The 24,822-nt window shown below is 46.9% G+C and overlaps 1 pseudogene across 1 annotated transcript; it reads right to left on the bottom strand.

The window, feature by feature from the left end:
• Positions 1 to 1,401: 1,401 nt before the first annotated feature.
• LOC309852235 (THAP domain-containing protein 2 pseudogene) lies at positions 1,402 to 2,061 on the bottom strand (annotated as a pseudogene). Its single transcript has one exon. The product of its transcript is annotated as a THAP domain-containing protein 2 pseudogene (transcript).
• Positions 2,062 to 24,822: the final 22,761 nt, after the last annotated feature.

Raw genomic sequence — 24,822 nt, 5'->3', positions numbered from 1 at the left:
TGGGACGCCTGGGTGGCTCAGTGGGTTAAGCCTCTGTCTTTGGCTCAGGTCATGATCTCAGGGTCCTGGGATCAAGTTCCGCATCAGGCTCTCTGCTCAGCGGAGAGCCTGCTTCCCTCTGTCTCTCTGCCAACCTCTCTGCCTACCTTTGATCTCTCTCTGTCAAATAAATAAATAAAATCTTAAAAAAATTTTTAAAATTTAAAAAAAAATAAAAATATGACAGCTCACCTTCTGAGATCTCCTGGCTCTGCTCCCCTGCCCCACTTGTCTACAGACCTTCTCTTTCTTTTGATTCTATTATTCCTCTTCTGCTCAGTTTTGCTCCCACAGCCAGCAATTTCTCATTAGTGTGTGGAACCTGTGTTGGGGATCCCTGGCTGGTCAGTTCTCAACATTCACAGGGTCTGGACTGCTCCATCCCTTCAGAACTGGCCACAGACCCCTTGCATTCAGCCACTAATAGTTTGGATAGAACCTTCCAGTTTCTTTCTTTCTTTCTTTCTTTCTTTCTTTCTTTCTTTCTTTCTTTTTTTAAAGTTATATTTAATGTAGGCTAACTCCTACTTAGCATCTTTTAGAATGCAGTATCCCAAAGGATGCAGGGGAAAAAATTATTTTCTAATAGAAATTAAACCCATTGTCATAAATAGTTCTTTTAAAAGTAGTTTTGTTTTGTTTTAAAGATTTTATTTATTTATTTGACAGAGGAAGAGAGACCGCAAGAGAGGGAATACAAGCAGGGGGAATGGGAGAGGGAGAAGCAGGCTTCCTGTTGAACAGGGAGCCTGATGTGGGGCTCGATCCCAGGATCCTGGGATCATGACCTGAGCCTAGGCAGACGCTTAACGACTGAGCCACCCAGGTGTCCCCAAAAGTAGTTTTATTTTTTTGTAAAGATTTTATGTATTTGTCAGAGAGAGAGAGAGAGCGAAAGCACAAGCAGGGGGGAGTGACAGGCAGAGGAGAAGCAGGCTCCCTGCTGAGCAGGGAGCCCGATGCAGGACTCGATCCCAGGACCCCAGGATCAAGACCAGAGCTGAAGGCGGACGCTTAACTGACTAAGACACCCAGGCATCCCTAAACATAGTATTAAAAGACAGGAACACAAACACCTTGCAAACATACAATTTCCTAGCAAAATCTTTAAGTCTGTAATTCTCATGTAAGTCACTTTCATTCTTTTTCAAATAAAAATATCATAGAAAGTTTCCGTTCTCTGTAATTGAGTCTTCATAAGTTATACAGTAGTATTGTTACTTCAAGTAAAACTTCATCAAATACTCAACTTTGGCGTAATATTCTTAAATATTTTTACCTTTGAATAGAATGAAGGGGAGGCATCAAGTCCTACATAAGCTAATCTTAAATGAAGGTAATTCTTGGTCTGAGAGACTTGGTCTAATTTTTTTCTTGTTGATCTTGTTCAAGACTCTTGAAATCTTCCAAAGGAAGACTGCTTAAGGCAGTGGGTAAAATGTGTTCTGATGTGCCCTTGGGTGATACAGTCTTTGCTTCCAGATTCTCCACCAGGCGCGTGGCTTTGATCCCTCCTCTGGTTGCTCTGTGTTCTTTTTGTAAGCAAGTTTTCATTGTCTTGCATAAGCTTGTTGGTTTTTTTCCCATTCAATTACACTCTTTTTCTTTCTGCCGCCATAGGATTCCTAAAAGCATAGCTGTGTTATGTTATGCTTTTAGTATAACTGTGTTATGTAGTTCTGGCTGACTACTAACGTTTGATCTTAAACTAGATGGTCCTGTTGGAGTACAACTGTTGTTTTCCTTCAAAAGATTCCTTGACTTGAGTTTCATGGACTTTCAATAGGTACAGAAACCTAAACTGGTTGGAATTGCATCCATTGTAAGTCGTCAAGCTTGTCCTTTGAGTCAGAACAAGAGACTTCAAAGTGCTTTGAACAAAGAAAAGTGTTTTCCTGGCACAAAATTGTTGTACCTAAGTGGGCGAGCCCATTCTTTTCTTCTTCTAGAATCCAGAGGGAGCCTGTGGAGGCCGATGGTCACGTGTGTGTTGTGGGTGGCCGGCCTTTCCCTGCCCCTCATTCAGCCCTGTTCTGAGCCTGTTTGGAGGCCCTGGCTGCCCCGCTTCCTTCCGACAAAAGCTGGGCAAGCGAGGCAGCGGAAGGGCCCACTGAGAGGAGTCGTGGAAGCCGGTGGGAGAGACAGGTGTGTGTATGGGGGATGGGTGGTGCCAACCTTTCCTGTCTCTTTATCAATATGGCGGACTCGAGGCAGCACAGCAGATAGTCTTGAAGCTCCAGTGGGACACAAGCTGTCCCCTCCTGGCCCCCAAAAGGGAGTGGGACTAGTGTGTCTCTGTGGCAGCCTTCTTTGGAGCAATTACAAAGGTGTCTCTTCCCCTTCCCCCCATTACTATGAAACTCTCCCACCTAGGCAGAACTTCCGGTTTTTCAACTGCTATTTTCCAATTGCCACCCACCTCCCTGCTTTCCAGGGAACCTCTGTTGGCTGTTTGGGTATGGTTCTTTCCTCAGGGCCATCAGGTACCTGACCACTCCCTCTTCTGCCTCCCACGTAGATGTTGAGACTGCAAGGGGCTTGGGCTTTGGTGATTTGTCCCCACCTACTTGTGTGTTTTAGGCTTCATCGGAGTAGCTCATCATCTGGCTTGATGTCACTGTCTGTAGTTTGGGTCTCTAGTTGCTCTGTTTATCTTATGGGAGGGAATTGCTGAGATTCAAAGACCATGCTGCTTTCATCATTTCTATGTATATGTGGTTTTTTGCTTGTTTTTATGTGGACTAACTGGCAATGATTTTCCATTAAAATTCAGATTTTTGGTTTATCTTGAGAAATTTCAATGTCTAGTTACACTGCACCTGCATTCCCACTTGGCAGCAACTGGCTGGGAGTAAGCAGCAGCCTCCCCCGTTAGAGGCATGTGGGCTGTCCCATGCGTTCAGTGCCAGCACACCCCACCCCCCGCCATGGTTTCACTGGCCAGATGACGCATTTACACAATCTTTTGAAAGCATCTGCACTGATTCCTGTTCTGGGGCCATTAACAGGAAGGGGGAAATACCCAGGAGCCCCTTACCTTCTTACCCAGGGTTTTATGCTGATTAATGCCTCACTCCATATAACACATTTCCCCCATAGGAACCTGGGGTTCCCTACTCCCTTTTTAAAAAAAAGGTTTATTCATTTGTTCTACAGAGAGAGAGAGCATGGGGTTTGGAGGAGAGGAAGAAAACAAGAGGGAGAGAATCTCAAGCAGACCCCACACTGAGTGAGAAGCCCCATGCGGGCTTCGATCTCACAACTGTGAGATCATGACCTGAACAGAAACCAAGAGTTGAACCACCCAGGCGCCCCCCAGGGGGTGCCCTACTCTTCATGCTTGTGTCCCTTCCAAGTGTGTCTCTTGGAATCCCTGCTGACATTTGGGTTTCTCCTTCTCCAAGTCTCCTCTGTCCTGCTCCTAGTCCAGTAAAACACTTAATCAGATGCTAAGGCTGCCTATGGTCACAGCTCATAAGAGAAGGTCACAGGGCCCATCTGAGAGTCAGAAAGGTTGATCACATGGAAGCCAGTTTTAACAAGACACAAGCAGGAGACAGAAGGAAGAAACAGGCCAGTAACCAGGGTTTCAGTGGGTCAAACAAAAGAAGACAAAGCAAATCAAAGTCCTGGTTCTGGAGATGGGGGCTGGAGCAACCATTAGACTGACAGTGAAGGGGATGGCCATCCACGTTTGGTGAAAAAGGAAGAGTAGGAAGAGTAGGATCTGGCAGGGTGGGGTGCTGGGAAATGGTGAATTCTGCCCACAGTGTGCCTTTCATGTATGGCCTGGTACTCAAAGAGGTATTACTGCCTTTGGGCCACTCCCCTAAGCTGTAGATCCAGGGACCATGCTTAGACCCACAAGGAGATGCTTACAATTCCCTAAAAGCCTCAAGCTTCTACACCTGTACATTGTACTTCCTGCTCTTGATGTCCCTCCATCTTTGCCCAGGCAGCAAAATATCTCGGATCTCACTTCCTCCAAAGACTTCTTGGGCCAAGTGCAGTGCCTCCTCTGGGCTTCCATGGGTCCCCAAGTGCAGTACTCATCACATTCTATTACCTCTTTTCTTATTTGTTTCTACCAAGCTAAGAGCTCCTTGAGAACAAGAAGAGGATCTTACTGCTTTCTGTATCTCCTACACCTAGCATGTTACAGGGGCTCCAAAAAAAAAAAAAAAAAAAAAAAAAAAAAAAAAAAAGATGTCTATCAGTGCTTCTGAGCTCTGTAGGTATCACTCAGATGCAGCTGGTACTGGTGCCCATTCTTAGGAGAATCACAGGAGACCAGCCCAGTCATCGCTGGCATGCAGCGCCATGAGAGCTGGGTGAGCTCACAGCCTCTGCCTGTCTCATCAGCGTCTTTCATCTCCTAGGACTCCCTTTACAATCATTTTAATTACTTTATTGCAGGTTTCATCAGGGAGGTAACATGAAGGGGAGCAAAGAGACTGTCGGGCCCCTGACATATTGTTCAGAGATGGGAACAATGTCCTGTTAACCATGGAAACTCGAGGATGCACAAAGGTTTTCAGAATCAGCTGTCATCATTGCTCATGAAGTTTTCAAAGAGCATATTCAGAGGCAGGAATGGGGTCTGGGTGGAAAACACAATGGCAGGTGGAAAGAAGCTGGAGGGCTGTCCATCACTGGAGCACGGGGCATCTCAAATGTGTAGGCCGGCAGAGAGGGTTTATGGGTCAAACCTGTTGTCTATAGAAGGTGGATTTACCTGCTTGGCCTTGGACCTCTCTTCTCCCCCCAGCTAAGGCACTCAGTTCCTTTCGATAAGCCTGTATCCTTAGGGAAATTTAGGTACCCTGTGGTCAAAAGCTATGGACACTAAAGCAGCCTGGCTCTAAGTCCACAGTGACCCAGGTCTTTGATCCACAAACTGGGTTTTTGCCGTCCTCCAGGATAGAACCCTCAGCATCACCCTAGCTCTGGAAATCAAGGTAATACTTTGTACCTAAGCCTTCTTTGTTGACCTACCCAGTGCTCTAGTCAGTGGTTCTCAATCTTGGCTGCATACTGGAGTCATGTGAGGATTTTAGACAAACCAATACCTGGACTTTACCCTAGACCAAGAGAATCAAAATCTCTGGGCATGGGGCTTGAGCTTCAAGATTTTTAAAAGCTCCCTAGGAACACTGGCTACCTAATGCTTTGCAACAGATCACTTAATGCCTTAAAGCAATAGGTAAGCCTTCTTGGACAGCTTCTATGCGTCAGGAATCTAGGAGTGGCTCAGTGGTTATGGCTCAGGATCTTTCATGAGGTTACAGACAAGCTGTCAGCTGGGACTGAAGGACCTGTTTCTAAGAGGTTTTCTTCCACTTGGCTGTTGGCTGGAGGCCTCGATGACTTGCTACTTGTACTTACCCTTCAGGTATTCACTTGCTACAGGAATCTCTCTGTAGGGCTATTTGACCATCCTCACAACATGACAGCTGGCTTTCCCCGGGGCAAGTGATCTGAGAAAGAGGGAGCAGGACAGAAGCCATAGTGTCTTTTGTGACCTTGCCTTGGAAGTCACACCCCGTGGTCTCCACAATATCCCCTTGGTTACACTGGATAGCATAGTCCTATTCAGAGTGGGAGGGGCTACCTAGGGATGTATATGCCAGCAGGTAAGGCTTTGGGGGGTTCTTTTGGAAGCTGGCTATCATTGCAGGTGTCTTTAAAGTACAGCCAAGGTTGAGAATCATTGCTTCTGTTCCCTTTGGGGCTGAGGCCCAGCCTTTGTCTTGTTTAGCTCAAAGCAAACACTAAAGATTTATTATGTTTATTCTCTTCACACAACAGCCAGAGTGGTTTGGGTCTTTTTAACTATAATGAATATTTTTGTACATAATTCTTTGTTCTGCTAGTAGATTATTCCCATGGGGGTAGATGCTGTAACATGAAAATACTTGTTCAAATCTCTTTTTTCCCTTGCAGGGAGGTCCAACTATTTTGTGGTGTTTTTGGTTTTTTTCCATTTCTGATTGTTTATTTTATTTTTAGCATGCAAATCTAGTCATCACACTCTGTTCAAATTTGAGCAACGGTTTCCTGACAGTCACGGGGTAAAGTCCCCAGTCCTCCTCTTGGTTGCTGGGCTTCTGGGTGACCAGCCCCTTCTCTTGTCCTCAATCCCAGCCTCACGTCACTCCACTTTCCCCCTTGCTTACTGCATTCTGGCCACACAGATTTAACGTCAGCTCCTAAAACACCTACTGTGCTCCGCTCCTCAGGGCCTTTGAACAAGACATTCCTCTAAGTCTGACTCCTATAACTTGTACTTACCCTTCAGGTATCAGCTCCCAGGCACTTCTTCGAAGAGGTCTTCCCAGGCCAGCCTGATAGGTTCTCCCATAGCACCCAGTACCTTTCCCTTAGAGCATTTACTGCAATGTGTTATAATGTACTTATTTGTCTGATGACTTGATTACTTCCACTAGACTGGAAGCTCCATGAGAACAGAGGTCATATACATTTCTCCGCTGCCTGCCTCCTAGTATGTAACATAGCCATTTGCACACAGTAGGTGCTCACTGGGTGCTTACTGAATGAATTTTTATAAATTGAAAATCAAGACCCAGAGATATTTAGAGACACGTCCAAGCCCCCTGCCCCCACCCACCACCACCACCAGGCAGGTAGCAGGATACCTGCCTGGGCCTGATGGCAGATAGGCCAAATTCAAAATCTCTCCCTCATATCTAGTGTCCCTAGAATCCTCTACCCCTGTTCCTGGAATCCTATCCTGTGGTGAATTGTCTACACTACCTGCTCTAAAGCTAGCTCCAAGGGTTCCCCATCAATGGAACAACCAAGTTTTTGTGGCACTCAAGGGACGAGCCCTTCACCCGAAGGGGACAGTTGCCTTTGGCTGGGCTCTGGTGTTGCACTGGAAAGGGCTCTTATCAAGGGAATCCCGAGCCTCTGCACCTCAGCTCTTCTCATACAGAGCCTCCATGCTCTTGAAACAGCCCTGGGAGTTCTCATTTGGCCTTTGGGGATGCTGCCAGGAGGCCTGTCCACAAAGATGTGTGCACTGGCTGTCATTATTTAATGATCCCCCAAACCAGTGAATTGTCTCTTCCTGCCACTCTCAGGGACTGTCTGGCAGAAATGAGGGACTCAGCTCAACAGTAGCCTCAGGAAGCCTTCACTGTGCCCCAGGCACTAGGCCAGGTCCTCTCTGTGCTGCTGGGGGTGGTGGGTTGTGGGATATTGGGGACAAATAGAGAAGTGACATCAGAGCCCTTATCCTCCTTGCTCCCTCCAGCTCCCACGTCCCTGCGCTGCACCTTCCACTCCCCAAACCAGCTTAGCTGGTGCCACACCTGACCCTGTTTCCTAGGGGAAGGCCAGGGTCTGAGAACTGTACCCACCAGAATATGCTAGAACAAGCTCATCCTGGGAGTAATTCCACCCTCTTCTGCTGCTACAGAACCCATCAGCAGATCTCTGTGAATGCCCAGAGAGATGTTAATGGCAGACCGATATATGACAGACCCAACAAGGGAACAGACTATTTTCCACTTGGCCCTAATGGTACCTAAGCTCAGGAGAGAATACCAACCATGCCCACTCAACACGGGCATGCACATACACACACACACACACACACATGCGTATACTCCCAGACTCAGGCCCATTCAGCCTGGATGGCCTTTGACCTCTTCCTCACCCATGGCATTGCCATATTAATCCCAGGCACCTTACCAGGACACTATGAAGCTCAAGTTCCAATCCAGGTGGCTCCCAGATGCCCTGACCATTGGTCTATCCCTTCCTTGGTAGTTTGTTTACGACTCTCCCCCATCTCTTCTTTTGGATCAGTCTACCGGCCATCCATCTCTCAGTGTCCAAGTCCCCCTCATCCTTTAAGGCACAAATCCGGCCTCCTCCATGAAACCCCCATGGCTGCAGTTGGAGTGATGCCTCCCTCCTCTGAATACCCATAGTATTTTAGTTCCACCTCCTCTATGGCTCTTGAAACCAACTTTCTGCTTTCCAGTCATGATGTTTTTATACACATTTTAGCAACTGCTTTCCCTCAACTATTTCCTACATTTAACTGGTTTATAACTGCCTGCCTGCACTCCCCAGAGACAATGTTCCATAATAGCAAAGTCATTGGCTTCGGCGTATGACAGAATGGAGTCATACGCCTCCTTCTCTCCCTTCCTTTCCTCCTTTCATAAATATTTCTCAAGTCCTCTGTGTGCCAGGTACCTTGTAGGACCCTAGCCAAACAATACACAAAAGATGTTCAGCCATTGTCCCAATGGAGTTTCAGACTAATGGAGTTCTAATCCCCAGCCCTTCCGTTACTGGCTGTGTGACCTGGGAAAGTTGTGCAATCTCAAAGCCTCAGCTTTCTCAACTACAATATTGAGTTTTAGAATAATTATCTCCTGGGTGTTCTGTAATAGTTAAATGGAATAATGTATAAAAAAAATATCTTGCACTTAATACACTCACTAAATGTGCACTTCTTCTCCGTATGCTTCGTTACTGGAGAGAACTCTCAAACACCATAGAGACTCAGAGTATATGCTGGAAGGGAGAAAGTGCACACATCTTTGTATACGCATGTGTGTGTGTGTGTGTGTGTGTGTGTGTGTGTGTGTGTATGGAGAAAGGAGGGCCAACAAGAAGGAAGGGGAAGAAGGAAGCGATCATGAAAGTTCATCCAAGAACTGCCTCTGGATTGCCGGCACCTCCTACCCCCTGCCTTCTTTCTTTCCCTTATGGACTGTAAAAGGGGAGACTGATTGCAGCCTAGGAAAAGCAGCTCTGGACAAGGACACCAGTTTCCCCAGCCCCTTTTCAGTTTATCCCACATGCAAATCCAGTCCCAGAGCCAGGGCTAGGAGCCCTTCCGTGGACTAGTTAATGAATTAAAAAAAAAAAAAAAAAATTCCTCCAGTGGTTTTCAGGGTGCCTAAAAGCTGATGCCCCCAGGCTCCCCACTGAACTTCTGCCTTCATATTTATAACCCTGGAGTTTCTCTCCTTCCTGGCTTCCCAGACAGTGGTGCAGACAAAAGGACCGTTTATAACGGCTTTTCTGACAGCTGGACATTATTTAATTAAAACTTCTGGCAGCCGCATAGTGTGCTGGAGGCTATTTAAAGTTCTCAATGGCAGGAGGAGAAATGGGGGAACTTACAACCCTTGGGGGGTGGGGCTGAGGAGACCTAGGGTGGGCAGCGCCCAGGGCAGACTCTCAGATCCCTTACTGTGAAGTGGCATCTCTCAGAGCCCTGACTTTCACCATTGGAGTCTCCGGGGGGCGGGGGGGAAGGCAGGCATGATGTCAGTCCCCCAAGGCATCTGCTTGGGGAGCGGAGGGGAGATGTTTGGAGAACCAGCAGCTCCAAACTGCATAGAGTACTCATTTTTCCAGATCAGCCACCCATATTTTTCAGAATAAGAAACTAAGTCATAGAGTGGAAAAGGAACTTGTTCAAAGCTGCATGGTAAGTGCTACAACTCTGGGGAAACCATTTGAGTATCCTGGGCCTTATTGTTGCCTTTATGTTTGAGCAAAACCTGTCTTTCTTACTTTTCTACACAGTAGCCATATACCTGCCAGTGTCCTCTTGAAGGGCTCAACCGCTGCGCATGTTATCCTAGGTGTGAGCAGAAATGCAACCACAGATGCCCATGTTTGATCATCTGGTTGATCATCTCGATCCCAGCAGAGGCAGTGGGTTTGCATTTAGCTGCTATAGCTACAGTTTGCTGGACTTCAGGTAGCAACAGCTGGAATGAGGGGACAGATCTCCCCCATAACAGAGCAGGAGTGGAGAAAGGCAAGTCTACCATAGGGCACTGTACCCTGGAAGAGGAGGAATTCATAAGGCCAAGTATGAATGCAAATCATAATAACAATGACCATGATAATAGCTCCACAGATTGAAGGCTACTATCACCATCATTGCTATTACTATTAGCATATTTTCCTTTCGATATTTCTATAAAATATATGATTTATAAGATTTTACAGATGAGGAAATAGAAGCTCAGAAAATTCACTACATGCTGAAGTTCTCCCAGCCACCAGTAGGACCAGGATTCAAACCCAACTCTGTTTGATTTCAGAGTGTATCATCTCTGCTCCATCTTGGTAGTTTTCAACCAGAGCTGCACCCTAGAAACTGACTCTAAAACACGCAAGGGAGGCGCCTGGGAGACTCAGTCGGTTAAGCAACCGATTTGTGATTTCGGCTTCCGTCATGATGTCAGGGTCATGATCAAGCCCCAAGTCAGGCTCTGTGCTCTGAGGAGTCTGCTTCTCTTCCTCTCTCTCTCTCTTTCTCTGCCTTACCCCCTGCTTGCTCTTGCTCGCTCTCTCTCTCTCTTTCTCTTTCTCTCAAATAAATATTCTTTAAAAAGACATGCAAGGGCTTCCATCTTACTGCAGACCAATGAAGCCAGAATCTCTCAAGGTCAAGACCTGGAATCGGTACTTTTGAAGAGGTGTAGCCAGAGTTGAGAGCACCCTGTGAGCACCACACTAAGAGCTCCTGCTGGTGTGATATACAAATATGACTCACTCCCACTGCTACCTCCCCACTGCTGCTTATGTTGTCCCAGATGGCCATGCCAGGCTGCTGCTTGGGAACCACGGCTAAACCCTACTCTGATGACACTTGTTGACCCCAGCCCTCTCTGGGGCTCCCATGGTAGCCCTGATGGGGTCACCGTTCTGCCTGTAGTCTCAGTTCCTGCTCCTGTCCCAAGAGATCATCATCCCAACCTACCATCTCTGACCATGCGGCAAATCTCAACAGCCCCTACCAGCAGGCTGATAGTATCCACTAGGATAAGTTCCTCATGGAAGTAAATTCTAGAATGGAGGTTGGCATGCAAGAAGTTTATCAGAGCGTACTTTGGAGATCAGCATCTATGGAAGGTGAAGGAAGGTGGGTAGAGTGAGTCTTAGTGCTGAAGGAGTATCTGGGTGGAACATCACAGCCTCCACTCCAGCCCTTAGCAGTGGGATGGGTTTGCATGGGAGCTGAGGAAGGATCTTCCCCTCCAGAGAGAGAATGACTTTATTGGAGCTCAGCACGGAGCTGCCTTGAACAAGGCTTTCATTAACCTTGCTCTATAGTATCATTGCAACCTTCCTTCCCCCCTGGGGGCTTCACTTAATTTCCCTTAGGGGCTCAGCTAAAATCAATTAGAGGGTCTTGGTAGATCTGCAGTCCCAGATGGTCTTCAGCATCTGGGTCTGTATCTGACTGCCACACCTGACTCTCTCTCCCACAGTGGCCCTCTAGGGGGCTACAGGAACAGCTTTAGTTCCCTTCTTTCTTTTTGGATTTACCAGCATTTGGGAGTCAGTCACCAGCTCCAACAGTTGTCATTGTTTCAGCCTCGGGAGCCGAGACAGGAGTTATCTGCCTTCCTGAGCTCACAGTGAAGTGGGGAGGATAAAAACAGAAGTTTGCAATAAAATGGCCATACTGCCATGAAATTGGCATACACACAGAATGGCTGCAGTCAGGAAAGGGAGGGATTTTCTCTATCTCAAGGCAGGGAGGGGGAGGCTGCCATGTTGGAAAGAATTAAGGAAGACACTGGAATGCTGGAGATTTCAAAGAAGGAGAAGATATTTGCCCAGCAGATGTGATGAGGAGAGCATCCCAGGATGGGGTGTTTGCAAAGTTTGAGAACCGAACCACAGCATGTTAGCAAGCAGTGTGTGCTCCTGGAACATTACCTGGGTGATGTAGGGGGTAGATTGGGGGGCTCAGGAGAGGAGATTGGAAAGATAGGCAAGGGCATAAAATGGAGATCCCTGTGCCCATGCAAAGGAATTTGGATCTCACCCCGAAGGTAATGAGTCCCCACTGAAGTGCTTTCAGCATGGGCTGTTGTGTCTTTTCAGGGTATGACATAATAAAGAGGACCCCTTGTCCCGTTTTCACTAATCTATCTTCTGCTCTCTTGACCTGCCATAAACTTAAAAACAAACCTCACTTTGCCTTCTATTGCTCTGGATTTCTTTGTCTACCTCGGGTTGGGTATAAATAAATAAGCCATCAGGCTGACCAACTCTTCCCCGATGTCTCACATTTATGGTTGTTGGGAATTCTTCCTGAAGCAACTGATTCACAGGCTCAGTGAACGTCATACTAGGTGGGTCCTGGGAAACAATCTCCGAAAGCCCATTTCCTGGCCTCCCTTTAAGGAGGAAGGCTCTGACCCCTGTAGAAGGGAAATGACTTACCCAAGTGCACAGAGATGGTTAAGGACACGGATGGGACTTGCCCAGTTTTTCTTTTCTGTATATCAGGTCAGGTTATTTCATTCCTGTTCCGGGAAGAAAAGTCAGCCCGAACAAACTGTGCTGTTTATCTTCCAAGCCCTTCCCCTGAAATCTCTTTCCCTGTGACTCTTCCGCCCAGCTACGGTCCTCTCATGTAACCCCCAGCACACAGACCTTTCCTGTTGACTGAGACACAGTCCAGAACCCTACCCTCCTCTTCTCTCCAGGAGAAACCTCTCTGCTTTTCTTTATGCCCTCTGGCTCCCTCAAAATGACACAGTCCCATGCCCCATTCCTTCTATTATATTAGTGATTTCCAAGGAAAAATGGAAATGCCACTAAACTAAAAGGTAAAAAGATAACTCTGCCACTTCCTCTGACATTGTGCAAGCACCTTCATTTCCCCCTGTGTAGCTGAGGTTCATTTAAAACCTTTCTTCAGGAGTGCCTGGGTGGTTCAGTTGTTAAGCATCTGCCTTGGGCTCAGGGCATGATCCCAGGGTCCTCAGATCAAGCCCCAAGTGGAGCTCCCTGCTCGGCGGGAAGCCTATGTCTCCCTCTCCCAATCCCCTTTCTTGTATTCCCTCTCTCTCTCTCTCTCTGTCAAATAAATAAAATCTTTTAAAAAAAATTCAGCATCCCTTTTAGCTCTGCTACTCTGAGATTCTGATATATCCAGCAACTTGTTGGAGTGAGCTCTGTCAAACTTAAAAGAGTAGATTATGTGGGTCTCTTCCTAACTCCCATTTTGTATCAGTAGCTTGAAGGCAGCTGTGGTGGGAATACTTACACCATGGAAATTGGCAAATGTTACAAATCTAGTCATGGGGGGTTGGGAGGGAGCTGGTTTCTTAGTACCCCCACTGAATCTATTCGCTTATCTCAGTCAAAAGTGTCCGCATTCTCACTAAGGCTCCTGAAAGCAAAAGATCCTGTAACCCAAAAGAAAGGATTTCTGATATGAAAGCAAGCAGTTGAGGAGGTAGTCCATTTCCTGTTGTCCATTTCCCGTTCTGTATCTTCGGCTCCCGTTGCTCTCTCCGCCTGGAATTCCGCACCCTGTTCATCCATCTTCAAGTCTCAAAATTCTACCCCCGTGCATTTCAAACCAGCTCTATAAAATCTTCTCCAGGTCCCTAGCGAAGAATAAATTTCCCCTCCAACTTGTAGAATAACTATGTCAATACATTTTCTTCCCACCTGGACAGTAAGTTCCCCGAAAGCATGAACTGTATCTTTTCCACTTCCTCCCAGAGTCGGGCTAGCATGGTGTATGGCGAACAATGCGTGTTCAATAAATATCTGGGGCAATGAGAGGTTCAGCATTTGGCAGATGTGCAAAAGGCATATGCTTCCTTTTTATTATATGCTATTTTTGTTGGGAATAGAGTACAAGCTTACCATAATGAATTTAAATGATGCAAAAGTGTATATAAAGAAAACCAAGCATTCTTCCTTCTCCATTCCTTATTCTCTCATCACCATCCCCAACCCAAAGTAAAGCAGTATTGACAGTCTTATGTATATCCTTCCATAATAGTCTAAGCATACACATACATCTATATCTGTCAATGGACCTTTGTATTTTGCACAGATCAAAGCATGGTGTTCTGTAGGGTTTTCTTCTTAACATGTCTCAAAGATAGTTTCACCCCATCACCCCAGCCCAAGACCGTGTGGTAGTCTATCATATAGGTAGATCAGATGTTACGTAACTTGTCTTCCATTGATGGAAATCTAAGTTCCTTCCTGTCTTGAATATCGGCAAGAATACTGCAATTAATACCCATGTTTATATGTCTTTACCTACCTGTACCAGTATATCTGTAGGGGAGAAAAACCTAAAAATGGAATTTCTGGATCAAAGAGTAGATATGTCTTTAATTTTGATAGATGTTGCTGCATTTTCTTCCAAATGCATAAAGACGCGAATGCCATTAATTCTCTAGTGTTCTTTATCTTTATCCTTCATTCTTACCCATTACTCACTTCCACCTTTTCTGGCATTAGAAACTGCTGTCATTATTTTAACAATCGTCCCACCACCGAGCCCCTGAAGGAGACAGAGAAGACTAGCTTTGTGCTGCCATAGCATGGGGCTGGACAAATCACTCATTCCTCAGATGAACAAAGCCCCAGCCTCCGTGGGCATACTTCTTGACATTATTTCTTTTGAGCACACCCAGTTCCAGCTGTCTGAGCTGATTTCCATCATTGCTACAGATCAGTAGTCAAGAGAGGGAGGACACCCAGCACAAGCTTGTCACCCATCTTTGCCCCTCCCCCCGGGACAAGGAGGAGACAGACCAATGGATGCAACAATACTACCCCATCTTTCTCTGGCAGGCAAGGCATAAGCCCTGCTCTGTTTCCCATGTCCCTATCTTTCTGTATCTTTGTTTTCTAAGGTAGGTATTCACGTTAGTTCTAGATGGTACAACTTCAAGAGGTAAAGAGAAACTGCAGATTGCAATGAAGTTTGGTGCTATCTAGGTGGTGTGAAGCCAGAGGCTTAGAAATTCCTGAATCCCACCTTCCTGATATCCTCTCCACTAGGGAGTTATTCCCAAAGAAGAATAACAAGATAAGCCAGGAACATTCTTTTCATAGCTGGGCAAGTCTTCAATTCCCCTGGCATAGGATTTCTCTAGTTAGTCATGCCTCAGTGACACACACACACATACACACACACACGCACGCCAATAGCTTCTGGTTCTAAGATGACTGAGTCAACAACGTAGGCCTGACCTGGTTGTAGACACAGAGGAAGCAGAACAGAGGAAGCATGGTTGAGTCTGAGTAGTCAACCCTGCCTGGCCTCCTCACTTTCTGGGGCCAGACTGCAAAGAGGAGATGACCCTTGTACCTACAGTGTGAAATCTTGACCCACAGTGGCCCTAGCCACTGGTCAAACATGGCCCAATGAGCATCCCGGATCCTGAACTATCAACCCTCCCTTCTTGAGTGTGAGTTAAGAAGGAAATGAGCAGAGGGGTGGAAATGTTGGAATGAGCCTGCACAGGCTCCCTCCTCAACCACTTCCTTGGCAAAGAAATTTAAATGTGTGTCCTGTGAGGTACAGGTCCCTGATCACACCAGACTTCTTTATCTGTGCCTCTCCAGCACCTAACACGAAAGAGCCCACTGAGAAGACTTAGCCTGGAGGAAAGAAGTCTCCAAGAGAATGAGGTTACTTTCTTTCTGCTGAAAACTCTTAAAAAACTAATTCAACCAGTAACTCGGAAGATCTAACTGGTTTTGTTAAGTGATTCGTGAATCAGAAATCCCACTTACCAAGCAGAGGAGCTCCAAGGAGCTATACAAAATGGAAGATGTTTATAAGAAAAAGGGTGGGGCAGGAAGTTATTAGCAGCGGAAAAGAAAGGATTGTTTCAGGCAAGGTCACCTTCCCTTAGGGGGAAGAACAGTGTGTCTGATGCATGCGGATTCCCTCATCTTCCTTTGGGCGGGAGGAGATGGAGAAGTTGTTATCCAGGAGATGGTGAAGGTGAAGTCAGAGTCTGATGACCTCATTGATGCTGATCAGAAAATTCAGACAGATTGGCTTAAAACGCTGTTCCTAGAGAGGTTGAAACTGCAATGAAGTTTTTGCCTATCCTGGGGCAAGTGACCCCCCACCTTGCGTCTGTGGTTTTCTTTTTACCGAGGCCATTGAGAAGAAGAGGGAATGGATGTATTCTGTGTGTTTTTAAAGCGATTCTTGATCGGTGGGTTGAATTTGCAGAGAGACAGATGTCAATTCAGTATAAAAAAAAAAAAAATATATATATATATATATATATATATATATATATATGCTATCAACAGACAGATTATTCCAAACAGGGATCATCTGCTTTGAGAAGTGGTGATTTCCCCATCACCGGAAGCATTCAAAGAGAGGGAGAAATGCTGGAGCGGGGCTTCAAGGATTAGAGGTGTAGACTAGTTTTAAGATTTCACAACCCCTGGGAAGGAAAGATTCTATGAAATGTACCTTCCTGCCCAAGAAAGTTGTGTTTTATGCTCTCAAATACCCTGTTACTTCGGCATTCCTTCTAGCCTGAGTTCTAGGTTAATCTGTGGCAGCCAAAGGAAGTGCCTAACCCTGTCAAGAACTGTTCTCCATCCAAGGGATGCCTGTTCTCCAAAAAGAAGACTGGAATCTTTTTTTTCTTCTTCTTCTTCTTCCTTCCTTCCCTCCATCCATTCATTCATTCTTCTTTCCTCCCTTTGGCAAAGCAGAACCAGGGTTGAGCCTTAAGCTGCTTGCTCGTTCCAGAACTCACTCAACTCTCTAGTGAAGGCAGGGAGGCAGCTGTGGCATATTGGTTAGAACCCAAATAAATATTTTATCTCTGGCCTCAGCAGAGGTGGAGAAATGGGCCTTTCAGAGATGAGTGGGCGGTGGGGCTGCCTATTGGCAGTGCCTCTATTTAGAAGAGAAGGGGGACCTGTCATTCACTCGGGTCATCAATCTTGAAGCCCGAACCTCTCCAAACCCTGGTCCCCTAGAGTCAGAATTTGACAAATGGCAAAATAAACTCAGCATGTGCAGATGAATGAGGAGACCCCCCCCCCCCCAGCTATTAAAAAGCCATTGCTAGCTTTCCGCAACTGCACAGCCGCGCCATCCTCAGCTGCCTGTGTGGGCAAGGCGTCCGGGGGGGGGGGGGCACGCAGACAGGCACCTGGAGTAATCAGCCCCCCAGCCCCAGCCCCAAAGCCTGGCCTGCGTCCCAGCCCCACTCACCCCTGTGGGAGGCTGTCCTCCAGGAGCCACGAGACCCTCAAAATTAAAACAGAATAATGAAACAGCAAAGATGAAGCCCCTGTGAGAAGACAGAGATTGGCGATGCCAAAAGCAAGTTATTCACTGGCAAGGACCCCGGAGTGCAAATGGAAAAAAGAGTAAGTGGGAATGTCGACTGGTATGACAAATCGTCCAAGCCCGGTCCATTTGTGCAGTGAGGGGAGGACAATGAGAAAATTAATGAATTGTGCTTCCATTAAGACTTCCAAGTCCTGCCTTGATTTTGGCCTCAGAAAATGGGTATGTGAGCTACCTCCGGAGCAATGTCATCTCCAGATGCCTGCACGAGTCCGAGCAGGGAGCCAGGGCTCAGCAGACTCTCAGGGGCTAACAGCAAGTGCAAAGCAGAAGCTACGCCATCCACAGACGGACAGTGTGCCCGGAGGGTCTGGCTGACAGAGTGCGGGCAGCTGTGCCCCCCTGTGCACACGAGTGGACTCACGTCACTATGGAAATGATCTTCCTTATTGAATGCGGCTCACCCCACGGGGCCCACACGGGTTCCAGCTGGAACAGGAAGGAGCACAGGCTTCTCCTCAGATATCCTGGGCTTTCCGTCAAGTCTCAAAATGAGGTGCAACCTCGGTATCTTGGGGATGAATTGTGATCAGAATCCTTCTTTTCCCCCACCCACTTCCTTCTCTGTGCTCTACTATGCCTTACCTAAGTCTCTCTCTCCCTCTCTCTCTCTCTTTCTCTTTCTCTCTGTGCTTCTCCCTTTTTCTCTGTCTCTTCTTCTCAATCCCTGTCTGTCTCTTTCCCTCCAGGATGTCATATGAGCCCCCCGCAGCTCCCGCCACACTGGCTGCTGCAGGCATGAGGTCAGTGGGCAGTGAGGGGGACTTGGACCACCTTGAACTGAAGGAACTCTCTATCACCTGTCTCTGTCTCCCCTGCTCAGAGAAATCCAAGGGCACTCAAATGAAAGTCATATTTCCTAGTCCAACCCCATCCTGTTTTCGCTGAGCCCAGAGAGGGAAAGTGACTTGCCCCAAGTCACAGAGTAAAATCAGAGCAGGCAAAGGGAAAGTTGTGATTTGACAACCAAGTCCTCAGAGGTCAGTATGAGGGAGAAAGAGAGGAAAATGGAGAAGGGCCACAGGAGAGCGAGTCTTGGAAATCTGCTTGATCTAGGGCATATCTGGGACATTAAAGATATTTTCAGAGATAGAGTGGGGACTGTTAAGATAGTGATGGAACCAAACTAAAATGTGAAAGAGAAACATGTTTGGCATCCTCAGTATGAAAGGACTTTGACAAGGAATGGATCGCTCCCTCTCAGAGAGTCCTGAGAAGCCCCTGTCCTCAGATTCACCATGGCCTCAAGGGGACACATGAGCCCCAGAACTAACAGAGGCAGGGGAGAGCCCCCCACCCCACGGCAGACTCTTCCTTCCCAGGGAGATCTGGGTCAAGTCCAGACTGCAGCCCCTGAGATGGGAGTGGGAAGGAATGTTCCCAGTGGACACCTTGCATGTGACTCCACACCTTCTCCCCTCCCTGTGGGCACTGCCAGCCAGCCAACCTAGAAACACCCCTGTCCCCATCCTCCCCATCCAAACTGTCCCCACGTCCTCTCTGCTCTACCCACCAGATTCTCCCGGAGCTGCTGCCTCCAGTCTCTTGGCTGCCACTGATGGCTAAACCTCTCCAGTTCCCTCCTCTGCCTTGGGCACAGCTCCCAACCAGTTCCTGTCCTGGCATCTTCCTGCCTCCAATGCATTCGTTCCACAAGCATGAGTGCGCCTTCCACACGCATGGAGTCTCTGGCTGGAGGATTGGAGAACCAAGCCGGGGCAGGACAGGGATAGGCAAGAAATGGCATGGGGCTTGGACCAGAGGTGCAGCTGTGAAGGGGGAGATAAGTGAGCTGCTGGGAGTGATACTTAAAAGGTATAATCGACTGTATTCATGCTGCAATCAGAACCAAATTGGGGGCATTTACAAAAGCTTGTTGATTGATCTGTGGTTACTCATTGATGCTAATGGTTTTAATCAAGGGAAGAGATTTCAATAAAAACAAATGATTCCTCTTTATAATAGAAGTGTCAATGGGCCCTTAATGAATGAACTTGCTAATTCCTCTTCCTGCTGAGACAGTCAGTCTTGGGTGAGAATATTTAGGACCTTCACCCTGAGTCCTGCTTTGGGGGACTGTGTCCCACTTCACTTGACTTTGAGAACCTTGGACATGCACCCCAGGAGACAGCACAATGTTCCCCAATCACCTGTTTCCTATGCCCCCCTCCCCCGTTTCTGAAGAACCTGCCCATTCACTGCAAGTGCCTTTAAGGCATAGAGACAGAAGCACTTCACTGGGAACAAGAAAGAAGAAAGAGCAGCCTGCCCATAGCACCTCATCTGTGCTGAAGGCAGCCACTGCCCTCACTTCCAATGGCCCTTAGCTGCTTCCCTGTATCACGACCCCCGCCCCATCCCCTGTCAGAGCCTCAGTCACTGACCTACTGCTGGCCCCATATAGTCCATTCTTCCCTTCCAAATTCATGATTCCTTTCATCTCTCTATGGACCTATCAAAGGGCACTAACTTCTCTCTCCTCTCTCTGTCCCAGAAGCCGCAAAAATGATCCAAGCAGCCTTCCCCGAGGCCCATGCTAACCCCATCTCTGAGATATGGCCCATATCCAGCCCAGAGACCACAGGAAGAACCACAGGAAGAACAGAACTGTTGTCCCCTCTAAAAGATATTTCATAGCTCTGGCCTCTCCAAGACCAGGATCTTAATTCTGACTCTGTCTCTTCCTCACTGTGTGACCTTGGACAAATGGTCTGACCTCTCTGGGCCTGCCTCTGGGCAAAGGAAGATCAATGTTGAGCACGAGGACTGTTGTGGTGGGGAAACGCCTAGCACAGTGCCTGGCCCATAGACGCCATTTTGTTAAGTGGCTGCTCCCCTCTCCCTTCCCGAGAGCGGTACCGTGAACAGGGGGAAGGCAGGCAAGGAACGTCAGCCATGGAATCCTGGTTATCAACAGCCTTCCAAGAACCACAGAGACTATGGGACCTGCACTGTCAGACAGGTGGGCTGGGCTGGGCAGCCACACACAGAATCCCCCTCCCCCACACCCACCACCACCCCTTTCTTGTCAGCCCTGTGGATAGCAGTAGGACCCAGGGGAGCTGAAAAGTGGCCCACCCAAGGTTTGAGCTGAACAAATCAAAAGTAGCAAGCAAGAGGAGCCCGTGCCTAATGCAGCTTAGAGTTACAAATGGTAACAATCTTACAATCCAAACTCGAAACAATAGGGTGGAAAATTGCTATTCTAATGAAGATCCTGGAGGAGAATGGCGGGGAGAACAAGCACTGTGAACACACCACACGCGCTAGCCCAGTCCTGGCTGGCCATGCCACAGAAGCAGTCTCTGTCCATCGCAGCTCCGACTTCACTGGGACCATGCATGTGTCATTCATTCAACGTTTCGTTCAACCATTTTTCCGTACATTCTTTCACCTATGCAAATAGGTGAAAGTTTCCCGTGCGTTCATTGGCTGACCCTCCACTCATGCATTCCCTCTTCTCTTCTTTCTTTCGTTTATTCACTCCCACATCCGTTCACCCAACAAGTACCTTATGAACATCTCTGTGCCAGGCACAAGTTCCTGTAAGTATCTGCTGGCGACCACTTCAATCCTAAACATCACTGGCTGGATGCAAAGGAAACGCTCAGCCTTGTAGAGTTTACAAAACCACGCGGCCCAAGAAGAGCTGGGGAGAGAAATGTACTGTGTTGGACACTTTCACCTGTTCTGCAAGGATGGTGTAGTAATATAGGTATAGAGAGAGGGACACCCGGAGAGCAACCTCTTCCGGGAAGGGCCTTGACAAAGACAAGGATCTAAGATGGGCAATATGAGTGAGTAAATAGGAGAGGAAAACAGACACTAAAGCCCCATGACAAGGACAAGCACTGTGAACACAGCCTGATCTGCTGGGCACAGGTTAGGAGGCTGAAGGTAAGCAGGAGGCACAGAGAGGGGCTGGTATTCACTGACAGGTCTCAAGTCCCAGGTGAACTTGTCCCTCAAAACCAATAGTTCTCAAACCCTGACCTGCAGAAAAATGTGTTACCTGGATTGCTAATTTTTTCTCGGCCCAGAGAGGAAAATCATCCAAAGGATAGGGTGCTCTCAATTAATATTGTCCTTCTCTTTCACATGCTTCCAAACTGTTCATACCCTTTTCATCTAGACCAGGGTCTACTAGGAGACGACAGCCAATCAAGCACAAAATTATGTATGCATAATTTTGAGTTACCTGGTCCAGAACTCCATGGTTTCTGGATGCCGTGGCCTCTCATCACATTTGCCTGTGGCTGCTATAAAGGGCAATTCAGAAAGGAAAGCCTAGAGCAGCCAAGCTTAGATGTTCCAGAGTTTAGGTCCCTTGTGCCTGTCCCAGGTGGGCACTGAGGTCTGCTTTGGGAGAGCTTTGACATCATCACCTTTGAAGCTGACCCCTAGACTGGCCACTTACCAGTATCCACCCATCCTGGTCCAAGAACTGTGAACTGTAACTACCTTGAACACGTGGGGTTCTGCCAAGTCGTGTTAGCCTGAGTTGATCTGAGCTGGGCTGGACTGGGACAGGCTGGACGGAACTGGAGGATGGAGGCAGATCTGGCCAAGGGGAAAATGGGTGGAGCTAAATGGAGCCAAACGGTGCTGAGACAAAATGAGCTCCCGAACTAGGGCTAGGATCCTGAAGGGTGAATTGTTCAAAAAATCCAACTCAAATGCCCCAGGCCGAAGCCAAAAAGTCCAGCTCCCTCTGCTGCCTCTTCTCCAAGATTCATCTTTCATTGGAGCTTCAGAAAATCATGGCTCCCTACTGCAAAGTTTATCTTGTTAGGATTCCATTTGATCTAGGGGCAGAGGGAATAAGAGGATGGATGTGCAATGACCAGGACTGAGAGAAGGCTGAGGTTGACTACCCCTCTCACCAGTCTGGCCAAATTCCTGACAACAGTATTAGGGTTATTGTTAGTGTTAGCCTTGGAGTTTCCTCCAATAAGGGGGTAAGTTCAATCCCCAGTCCTTCCCAAATATGGAGGAAGAGGTCCACAGAGGACACCAGGCTTCTTAAGAGTCACTCCACTGTTTCTGTGCTAATGCCTCACTGCAGCCACCCCCCACTTTGCTTCAGGATCCCATTCCCTGAATATTGGGGTTGATGGCTTTTATAAATTCAGGACCAGTGCATTCCACACACCCTCTCTTCCCAAGGCTCACTGAGCATTGCTTGGACTGTTTCCCTCTTCTCTTTCATCTCCCTCTGCTTATCCCCTGTCCGCATTCATGTGGCTTTCCCACTCATCTGTCTTCCCCCTAAAACATCAGCAAGGTTTTCTCAATTGGTCTACAAATATTGAATCTGTGCTCTGTAATTTCTGGACTTCTCTCAACCCCTGCCGCTCATTCATTCATTAATTCATTTGTTTGTTTCTTTATTGCCAATTTTTACCCAGCGTGTGGAGGGTAAAAACATTGTTACTCTGATGGAGAGGGAAGAGGAAAGGGGGATGGTTATTATAAGTCCCTGTCACCAGGCATTTAATACACATTAAACAGTTATTTAAATGAGTTTTCGACTCTACCATTTTCTCACATATGACTTGAACTTGTAAGTTAATGTCTAGCACACATTTTAAAGAAGAGCAAATTGAGATTCATACAGCAAGTATCAGAGCCATATTCAAGCTTTGGTCTGGTTTCTTTTCTTTACACTACACCAAACTATCCTGCCCTTCTGCCGCCCATCACCTACAACCACAACCTAGAGATGGACACAAATCTGCCTGTTGCCTGCTGTTATCTCCACTGTATCATGTTGCCATGACATTTGTTAAGGAATGAAAATCAGTCGACGCAGAAAAGGAAAGCCAGAAATGAAACAAAAGTTAGTTATTGAATTAAACTGTTTTCTGTCTTAAAAAAAAACAAAAAAGATTCCCTTAATTGATTTATGTGCATAGACCTGCAGGTGCCCTCTGAGTGTTAAACTCTGCCCAGAATCTGAATGGGAAAGAAGCTCATGGGAAGCCATTCACTGGGGCACCATTACATATGTCACTGTTCTTGTAAAGGACGGGAGTTACAGTCTTGAACAGAAAGGAAATGACATCATCATGCTGACATCAAAAGACATTAGGGACCTCCTGATGAGCTGAGTTGCCAAGCAACTCCCTCCTTATCCTGGCCTGGCATTTGAGCCAATACCTAACTTGACCTAGCTATAAATTCTATGGTTGCCATCAGGCCAAGCCAATCCCAGCTTGGCTCCCAGAATTCCTTGGGCTGGCTTGGCTTGCAGATCCTGCAGTTTTTGCATTAAATCCATCAGGAGAAAGTCATTTATCCACTCTAACATTCTCCATCTGCAAGGCGTATCTTTCAAATTGTTTCTCTAATCAGACTGTCACTTCTTGATTTTATTTGATTAATTTTTTGATTAATGTGCCTAGGACCTGATAGGACTCTTCATTATTCCCTTATCACTTAAAAAAAGATACAAAGTTGAGGGTTTTAGGATAATTTGGCATATGTATGCCAAAAGCAACACATCATGGGAGTGTCACCAGACTGAGGATGAGAAGAAAATACAACACTTGGAGGGAGTCTTCAATGATCTGTGGCTGTTATCCCAACAGAACAAGTATATTACACAGTTAATAATAATGACTCTTCTCATTATTTGAGGACCTATTGGCCTAAGCATGGCTCGGAGAGATTCAGCTTGAAATGATAGCAATGAGAAGTCACTGGGTTCAAATCCTCGCTCAGCCACTTTTTACTGAGTGACACTGAGCACTGAGTTACTGAACTTTCTCTAAGCCAGCTTCCTCCTGGGACTCCTTGTCCAGTGCCCAACACATACCAAGTACTCAGTACATGTCAGCTTGTATTGTAGTTTTTTTTTTCTTTCCCATCTGCTAGAGTAGGTATTGTTGCCCCATCATTCAAGTTGAGAAAATGAAAATTCAGAGAAATTCACTGGTTTGCATGGGTAGGAAATAGCAGAGCTGGGAAGCTAGTTTGTCCAGATTTTGAACCCAGGTCTATCAGACTCAACATTCAGTTCCCTTTTTTTTTTTTTTTAAAGATTTTTGTTTATTTATTTGACAGACAGAGATCACAGTAAATAGAGAGGCAGACAGAGAGGCAGGCAGACTGAAGGGGAGAAGCAGGCTCCCAGCTGAGCAGAGAGCCCGATATGGGGCTTGATCCCAGGACCCTGAGATCATGACCTGAGCCAAAGGCAGAGGCTTTAACCTACTGAGCCACCCAGGCACCCCTCAGTTCCCTTTCTATGACATTTCATTTTCTCTTTTTCCTTTTTAATTTGAGAGTGATGAAGGCCCCAAATATTAGTCTGTTCTCACCTTCACAGTTAATATCTCATGCAAATACAGTTTCATGAGCAGCACTTTGATTTTCCAGAATGTTCTAAGCTCCCATAATAAACTCTTTAAGGGTAGGAACAGACCTTCCACATCTTTACAGTTTCCAAAGTCTTAGCACAGTACCCTCCACAGAGCAAGACTCAGAAAATTATTAACAAATGCCTACATAGCCCTTCCTCTGTTTTGGCCACTGTTCTGTGTGCTTTATAAATATTCACCCTCGTGATCCTCACAGACACTCTCTGAGGAAGCTTCTGGTATTATTCCCAC

Source organism: Mustela nivalis (genome assembly GCF_964662115.1).
Source record: "Mustela nivalis genome assembly, chromosome: 17".
NCBI classification, from domain to species: domain Eukaryota; kingdom Metazoa; phylum Chordata; class Mammalia; order Carnivora; family Mustelidae; genus Mustela; species Mustela nivalis.
This window is presented reverse-complemented; position numbering and strand designations above follow the sequence as displayed.